Source organism: Poecilia formosa, unplaced genomic scaffold (assembly GCF_000485575.1).
Source record: "Poecilia formosa unplaced genomic scaffold, Poecilia_formosa-5.1.2 Scaffold242, whole genome shotgun sequence".
NCBI classification, from domain to species: domain Eukaryota; kingdom Metazoa; phylum Chordata; class Actinopteri; order Cyprinodontiformes; family Poeciliidae; genus Poecilia; species Poecilia formosa.
This window is the reverse complement of record NW_006800181.1, coordinates 195,762-204,819: the sequence shown is the minus strand read 5'-3', so window position 1 is coordinate 204,819 and position 9,058 is coordinate 195,762. Positions and strand designations below refer to the sequence as shown.

The 9,058-nt window shown below is 38.1% G+C and overlaps 1 long non-coding RNA gene across 1 annotated transcript in view; it reads right to left on the bottom strand.

Annotated features, from left to right (window-relative positions):
- The window catches only part of LOC107838341 (uncharacterized), a 19,163-nt gene extending 14,608 nt beyond the window's left edge, over positions 1–4,555 (bottom strand). Inside the window, exons 1-2 of the long non-coding RNA XR_001664399.1 lie at positions 4,297–4,555; positions 1,173–1,179 (exon numbers count right to left, since the gene is read on the bottom strand). This is a non-coding gene — a long non-coding RNA (uncharacterized LOC107838341). The remainder of the gene's footprint in view (positions 1–1,172; positions 1,180–4,296) is intronic.
- Positions 4,556–9,058: the final 4,503 nt, after the last annotated feature.

Below are 9,058 nucleotides of genomic sequence, written 5' to 3'. Positions count from 1 at the left end.
TATATATATATATATATATATATATATAAATTCCTTCCTGTAGAACATCTTTAGGGAATTTGATCAAGTTGTTATACAGCCTAAAATGTGAAGAATAGTGAGGCTCACGATGTTAACCCAGATGGATTCTCCAACAGCAGAAACTCAATATTTGGGTTAAAGAAAAAAAACCCTGCAGTATTTTTGTGTTCTCTGTGAGTTGAAACTTTTCTTATAAACAGATGCGACAATAATTATTGATCCGATCTCTGTTGATTGAATCGCTTTTGGCCGAGAACGGCTTTATGATCGAAACAAAATCTGCTGTTGACACCTGCTCTGCCGCATCAGGAATCGCCTAGAGCTGAGTGGCATTTTGCCCAGAAGAAAACCTAATAATCTAAATAGACGTTGACTTGCAATTTGTACTTTGCAAAACCTCGTTGACCTCTTATTATGGTGCACCACAGACATTAGAGCCAGACTTTAATGATGGTTGTATTCACTGGGCTCACTCATCTGTCTGAGAGCCCCTCTACTTTTGGCATTGATCCGTGTTAGTCCAAATCGGTTAGAGTTGGACACCCCAAAGCTTTTTTTCCCTCAGGTATTCCATCTTATTTATTGTTCAATTCTCCCCATTTTTATCACAATGATGTCAAATCTGCTTACTGTTACTGTTTTCTGATTGTTCTGTTTTTATAAATCACATTCTTGTAAAACATAATTGGCTGGTCACAACATCAAAAACATGCTGTGCCTGTGTATAGTGTCTTGTTGAGACGTAAACCCTGACTCAGATTAATAGCACAGGTTATGTTTATGTGAGCGCCACACAGGCTCCAAATTTACAGTGAGACACACCTGCAGACACAGGAAAGTAAACACACGGACTGGGCAGGAGTATTTATAAGGCAGCGAAATGTGGTTCTCGTCTTTATTAGCGACCTTAGCATCCAATCTTGGCACCTTGTGACAGTGATGGAGCAGTCCATCTGAGCCAGACTGTAGAGAACGGTGGAGGGCTGTGAGGGGAATAGAGGCAGACTGACCCACATCCTGAAGAGAGATTTGTTTCATTACAGAACTCCAGAGACAGAATAAGAATGGGAGAAGGGGAGAGAGTGAGGTGATGGCGGAGGGGGTTTGCTTTATTACAGAACCCAAGAGCAGAAACCCGTCGCCGCGGTGACAGATTGCCTCAGCAAATACCTCTGATGTTCAGTTTGAGGATGTGAAGCAGCACTGCAGATGATTAAGTCAGTAACAAATCCAGATACACCCTGTTTTTTCCCTTGCACTCCTGCTCTTATGTTTATGCATGCCAAACGTCTGCAGAGTTGACGTCTGCAGTCTGGACACACAGGAACGCAAGTTCAGTACATCAGGAACTGCTCGCCTGTACAGCTAGCAAAGCAACTCATAGCCACAATACAATGAATGTTACTCTAAAGATAAACCGTTTTTGTTGCGGGTTCCAGAGTAACAGAAACGCTGAACCATTATTTAACTATGTTCCTCAAGGTCCTGCTCTAAATGTGCACTTTGTCCAGACCATACAAGCAGCACAGGAAGCCGAGGAAACCGAAGGTCCCCTGCAGAGTCACGGGCTCATCGACATTGCTCCCTCCACATTCGTTTTCTATGGTACTTGCTTGTTGAGGCAACAGTTGCTGGCCCTCATCCAGCCAAGCAACCGGCAAAATTTGTGCATGAGAAATTCTTAGCTTCTACACGTAGCAAGCGCAACCCAAGAAAGTTGAAAAATGTTAAACTTTTATCACTGTGCGTTGGGTTCATCCAACGTGGCAAAAACTTTTATATTTTGTTGACCCCATTACTTAGCAAAGTCAGTATGGCAAAACTAATTTTTTGTTGTGCATTTAAAAATATGCTTGTCTAATTTGAAACAAAATAAATCAAATTTTTATCTTTATGTGTAACATTCTTTCTTAAAGTTTCGCTGATTTACAGAAATCAAGACGTTGGTAAAAGCTGCATTCCAGGCTCTAACATTTTTTCAAATCCAGATGCACATTTTAAAAGGTATTAATAAGCGAATATCCTTAAACAGCGAAAGGTTTTAATGTTTATTTCAGAAGATATTTTCTCCTCACACAAGGTTTGCCTAAATATTGCGAAAGCATTCTCAAACTTGAGCTGCACAGGAGTGCAGTTGGTTGCACAGTTGTTCTCCATGTGCAAATGTACCGCTCGACTTCTTCTGCTGCCTTGTTCCGCTCTCTTCAATTTAACCTTGCATTGAAAGAACTTCACATTTTCTTGCCTACAAATGTTTGTCACAATTTTACTCTACACACAAGTAAGTTTTCTGCAAACGGTTTAGACATGCATACAGTTTGAGAAATGTCATCTCTACACAAGCCGATATTTTTGCTTTAATGTTTTCTTTACAGTGTCACTGTTGTATTAAAAAGTTTTCCTGCCGCAGAATTAGAGAAAGTCTTCAATAATCCAACTGAGGATATTTCAGGAGAGGAAACAATGTTTGCAGTTTCTAAGTAGCTTTGGGGTTCTGTGTTCATCTTCAGCATCACTGCTTTAATCAACACAAAGCACTGGATGAAAACATATGTCAAGTATTTTGTGTCACTTGCCGATGTTGTGATACTTCAGAGCCAAAAATAGAGCTCTAACGGGATTCAGAGAAGGAACACCTGGGGTTTTATCTAGCTGTTTGAAATTGGTAATTTGCGGCAACACACTGGATTGTATAAAGATCCTTCGTCGTATTATGACTCAGTGTTAATTAAAGGTTGTTTCACTCCAAAATACAGCAAAGGACTCCTGTATATTGGCAGGGGAATGATAGATTTCTATCCTTCATTTAGTTTTGTTCCATTTCACACTGCACCTTTAAAATGGACAATGTCATCCAGTAACAACAACTGCTCGCTGGAAGAGATATCAAAGTAAAAATATTGTATTGTATATGTGAGATGAATGCAGTCGCGTCAAAAAACAGTCAGCAGAGACCAAGACGGAGAGCGAGCGTGGATTCTCATATTGGTCTACGATGCAGTAAGCTGTCTCCTCTCAGATGTGTCTTCAGAAACTTTTCTTCTTAGCTCTAAGCGCTTCACATAAGCGGCCCGAGTCTGAACTGAAATTAAGGGGCCGTGGGACGTCCCAAAAGGAAGGAGAGCCCGGCTCCACTCGGTGTGGCAGAAATGACCTGAGGGATAATGGATCTGGTGTGGGAGCCAAAGCTGCTGTCCCTCCAGAGAGGAGCTGAAGTGGCTGAACCGGACCACATGTGGTTCAGAGAAAATACACACTCTCACGCTGTAGGAACTCCATCCTTATTCTCAGTTTGCAGGTAGAGTGTGGTTTCCAGTGACTTGTTTCAATATTGAAAAGTAGAAATTGACTCATATTAATGTCTTTCATCTCTTGTACAGTTTGTACAGTGGCAGTTTTTTTGTTTAGTTTTTGATTTCTGTCTTTATGAAAGTAACTTAAACTTCATGCTTCTGATTAAACCTCAGTAAAATTGTGAGATTGATTGATGAGATGTTGAAATTAAACCCATTTAAAGACGCTGATTGAATCCCAGGAAGCAGCTTCATTTATCAGAACATTTAGATGTAACAAGGTTGATGTTTGTTTTTTTCCCCTCATTTTGTTGGTTTGATGTTTGTTTTTTTCCCCTCATTTTGTTGGTTTTCTTCAGGAACCGTTCAATAATATTCTAATTGATTGAGTATGACTGCATTCAACCAGACTGACAGCTCATGTTTTTCAACCCGCTTTACTAAATTATCTTTCTTTATTAAGCCTGAGTTTGTTCTCGTATTGAGATTTTTTTTTTCAGATCAGATGTCCAAACCAAAATGATCAAAGTTGTTTTCCATGGGCGCCAGCTGAGGTAATAGGATTTTCTACAGTTTAGTAATGTTTTCATTGAGCCCAGTGGGGGAGCTGATCAGTGTCTGAGTCTATTCTCTCCTCTATTACTCAGCTCTGTCTCGGTAAGTCGGCCAGCAGCGAGGGTGGAGAGAACCGCACACATTTGTGGAAATGCCAAATGCAGGAAGGCACAAAAACATTTCACTCCTCGGGGCAAAATCAGGCACATGAAAGCTGACTTTATATACACCCACAACAACAGGTAACAGCTGGGGCTCATGGGAGCTGACAGATATGGTTTAATCAACATCTCTCCACAAGAAAAATGTCTCCATTATCATCGATCAATCGTGTTTATTTAATGAGGGATGGCAAAGGAAACAATGTTGCATGATAAAAAGAAAGCAAAGTTGACTTTCTTTCTTTTAGAGATACACTCTGTACCACGTGTGTCAAACTTGAGGTCCGTGGGCCAAATCCGGCCCGCCACAGCTTTTTATGTGGCCTCTAGATTCCTAACTGAACACTAAGTGTGCTTAAATATTATGTTATCAGTCAACTCAATGCAGCTTTTATCTGTTCACTGCCCAATTATATCAGTCCCTCCAGTTTTTTGAGAATTATTGTGAAAATTCACACAAAACCAACAAATCCCCCCTTTTTCTTTTTTTTTCTTTTTTTTTTTTTGCTCTAATACATAATTGAGAGTTCATTGCAGATATTTCTCAAACATTGTCAAAAACTTTGTTACTTGTACTAAACGTGTGTCAAACTCAGATGCTAAATTGCATCAATCAGTCCACCCACTTTTCTCTGATTGTGGAAATTTATATAAATCAGCTAATGCCCACATTTTTTCCCGATAATGCATGCCTGTAAGTTTACAGCAAATTTTCCTCAAAAAATGGTCAAAAACATTGGATTTAACTGACCACTAACTCCTACCTGTAGGTGGCAGTATTTTGTACTTTTACGTTTAGTTTGTCCATGATCAATATGAGAATTAACAAAGTCACAGTTAATGTCATACATAATACAAATGTTACAAAACTCCTTAAAACTATTTCTAATTTAGTTCCACAAAATTTTTGATTTTAATTGCAAAAAAATCACAAAATCAGTCGCAAAATCCTGAAGGGATTGAACAATATGAAAAGATGTTTAATTTTTAAAATTAATTATTATTAATATTTTAACCGTTTCTGAACAGGTCTTATCAGTACATTCTGGCACGACTAGCCCTTTAAGAACATTCATGATCTTGATTTGGCCCAAAACGAAAATGAGCTTGACACCCCTGATCCAGACCATCCTCCATGTCATGACCTTAAATCTGAGGTTTTACTCCTCTGCTCCTTCATGGTCAGCAGGTCTGCTTCACCAAGTGGTCTCTGGTTTTCCTCAGTGCGCTGCAGCAGCTGGATGTTTCCCCCGTGGTCCATGTGGTGATGAGCTCATCCAGACAGAGGCAGATGCTGGTTAAAGCTCTGGCAATAAGCCTTACAGCCCCCAAGTCCGATCTGATGGCACCGCCATGCTCGCACGGCAACGCTGCCTCCCCGATCAGTTTATATGTCAGCTCTGCCATCTGTTCCTGAGTCCTACTGTCAGCAATACCAGGATTGTTAAAATACTTTCATGCATAATAGTTTCAGTTGAGATAACATGGAAATTGTTGGTCTGAAGTCTCTTACGTCTGCGATGAGTTTAATTCTTAACTCTGGCTGAAACAGCCAAAGTGAGAGTACTCCATTGGAGCCATACTTTTGTTTGTTTTGTTTTTCAGTTAAATACACAAAATAAAACCAGTGGAAATAAACAAAGTAGAGAACAACATTTTGTTGGCCCATGAAATGTCATTAGATGTTCAATAAAAAATTAAAAAAAAAGGTTTGCATCACTATTTCCTAATTTGTTGATGCAAATGTTTATAGTCCATTCTCAGCAACAACATTCTTTAAAAGTTTTCATTGTGTTTAGACGAGCTTAATGAAAGTGCCCATCTGTTTCTGAAGAAGAAGTCGTGGGAAGTTTCAGGCCTGACTTTAATAATAATATCAAAATTAAAGCAGGAACAGTTGGCTGATGAAGGAAAGAAGAAGATATAAATTACCAGCATCTGCATCTCCTCCATTTGCTGAAGGGCTGCATTTGAACCGCTGTTGAACTGCAGTCTGGGGCCACATAAAGCATCACAAGGACCTCAAATGGCCCCCAGGCCTCACTTTGGACACCCCTGTCTTCACTAAAATGTTTCATGTTGCAACTGTTCCTCTATATATTTATGTTTTTCAAAAACTGTACCAAAGAACCAAGCGTCGGATTCAGAACACCAAAAGTTTTAAGGCTCAAGGTTGTCTGGTTTGTTTTTTTGCTTGTTTTTGTTTTTTTGTTATTATTATTTTGTGCATGTGTCAACGCTCATAAAATAAGTTCTGGTGTAAATATTTCTTTTAAAATTATATTATTAAGTACCGGGTTTCTTTTCTAAAATCCCATTGTATTAAAATGTATACTGTGCTGTTTTACTTTGTTCTAAGAAGGTTTCATGTCTTTTTGGTACATATGTATAAATAAATGTGATTATCATATTTTGTTGTGGGTAGTCTTTAATGTTAATACTATAATAAATTCTTTGCCAAGTGTTTTTAAGTGGTTGTCATCGATTTTACAATTTATTACATTAGATTAATATGTCTTGAAAACAGAAGACAACCGTTCCATGTGAAAACAGTAAGTGTGGGGCCAGCCTTCCTTTTCTACAATTTGTTAAAACATTGCATTGATATCGCATGGAAATGGAAGACAACTGTTCCTCATGAAAACCTTTCATTCCAATAAAATTGCTGCTATGTTAGCATTTCCACGGACCTAGCATAACCATTATATAGCTTTTGATTTTTGAATAAAATGCGAAAGTCCGCTGAAAGTAATCAGCGGATATTCAAATGAAAGTCCGCCAAAAGTCTAATGGTGGTCGATTTTGAGTCCGGTGAATGTCCCGGGAGGACGTCCCACGGACGTCTTTTGGAGTTTCATTTGGACGTCGATTAAACGTAACCACGGACGTTCGGCGGACGTTCAAGACAACGTTTAGCGGACGTGCTTCAAACATTCAATGCTAGCTGGGAATGTAGTCACTGCATTTACAGTAGTCAAACATAACAACCCCGATCTGTCTAATTGGGAAGGTTTTCTGTGACTTTTAATTTAATTTCCTATGTGATTGTTGAGTTTCTGCTTCTTTGGCTTAAATAAATACTCTTATATGAATTGCAAGAAATGTACCTTTCAAAACGGTTCAGATGTCTTGCAAAACATGACATAAAGATTCACCTTCAACCACAGTGCCAGACTCGTCTTATAGCCAGTAAGACTTATATAATAAGTACTGTTAAATAAAAAAGGTCCCATGTGTGCACATAAGCAGAAAGATAAAAATAGATCCTCTTTTCCAGAGTCACTTCACAGAGGACAAAGCCATTACGCTTTATTCCTCCATAAAACATGTTTGGCTCTTTCTACTGAAGGTTCTTCCTGACCTGCTCTGTCCATAATATATGGTCCACATTCCCTCTGTGCTTCAGTTCCCTTTTTTTTAATCAGACCCAACTCAGTAATCAAACTTATATAAAAAGTTATTAAAGACTAAAGCCCAGTGGACGCTGGAGGGAATCCTTTGTGAATGCGGCCAAACAAACACAGAGTAGGATGAAAGAAGTACATTAGCCTGGTAAGAGTCGTAGGCTATCAAGGGAAATTTATTTAGGGCTGATATTACGGCTGCTCCTCGTATGCAGGCTTTATTATTTTGTAGGAAGATGTTTACTGAGCCTGAAGCACAGTGATGTAAAGAGTTTTTCTATGGCAACAGAGATTACATGTCGATGTACAGATTAGAAGAGTAATGGCAATATTGTGCAATCTTAATGAGAAAGATTTGAATTTAGATCATATGAATTACAGAAAACCCATTTCTGTAACAAAAAATAAACAGCATGGTGATTGATCTTTTTGTTAATATTTTATACTTACTAAAGTTTATTTTCCAGACATCAATTTTAATTTCTGTGAAACTAAAGTTTCCAAATTACCTCAGTGGTTTGCATTAGCTGATGCTAACAACCCAAAAACATAAATACAGTTTAATTTGTTGGGTGTATGGAACACTGGTAGTGACATAAATTGACATAAATTTTCAGGGCATCCAGCAATAGAAATGACTAAAACATAATAAACCAAACATATAAGCCTTCAAGCAATTCAGAGGAGATTCTTATTGGACCAGTAAATGGGAAACATAATGTTATTTCATTTCAACCAATCTTTCTGAAATGTCAAAAACAATCAAAAAGGTAGTTTTTTAATACTATTCAGGGAAACATTATAAGAACAGCTATTTCTGTACATTATTGCTTTAAAAAAAAAAGAACCAATTCTATGTTATGGTAAAAAAAATAAAGTGGTAACATCAATGTGTATTAAAGTAAAAATCCAGGTTAAACTGGAGCAGAAATTACAATTTTATGACTTTTAACTTTCCTAAGTACTGTTTTTGTCATATGCTGTCATTACAGCTAAGAGTGATCAGCCTCAAAACCTGGATATTAAGAGCCACATAAAGACGGTTTCAAAGTCGGCCTTCTGTCACCTAAAAAACATTTCCAGGATTAAAGGACTAATGTCCCAGAGAAACGCATCCATGTGTTTATCTTTAGTAGCACTGATTACTGCAACAGTACCTTTACAGGTCGGCCTAAAAAGTCAGCAGCTGATCCAGAATGCTGCTGGTGGTGTTCTGACTAAAACCAGGAAGTTAAAGATCTGCTGTTGACATAGCATGTGTAATAAAGCCACTAAACAAAATGTCATGCTTCAATTATTGGCTGTGTTTCATGACTTTGTATTTTTTGTGTTTTTATGATGTAAAACACTTTGAATTGCCTTGCTGTTGAAATATGCTATACAAATAAATTTGATTAATTGCTTGATTCTGCACTGCTGTCAATTACAAGCTAACTGGCCTCAGCTTGTAAATTACTTGGTAAACTGCCGGTTTGTTAAGTCTCCAAACTACTGTGCTCAGACAGCAGTTCTCCTGAATTTTTCCTCTTTATTTTTTCCCTGCACAAGTTATTATAAATGTTCATATCTTGAACTTAAACTGAACCTGGAGGTTTATTCACTATTTTTGATTCGGGCCATTGTG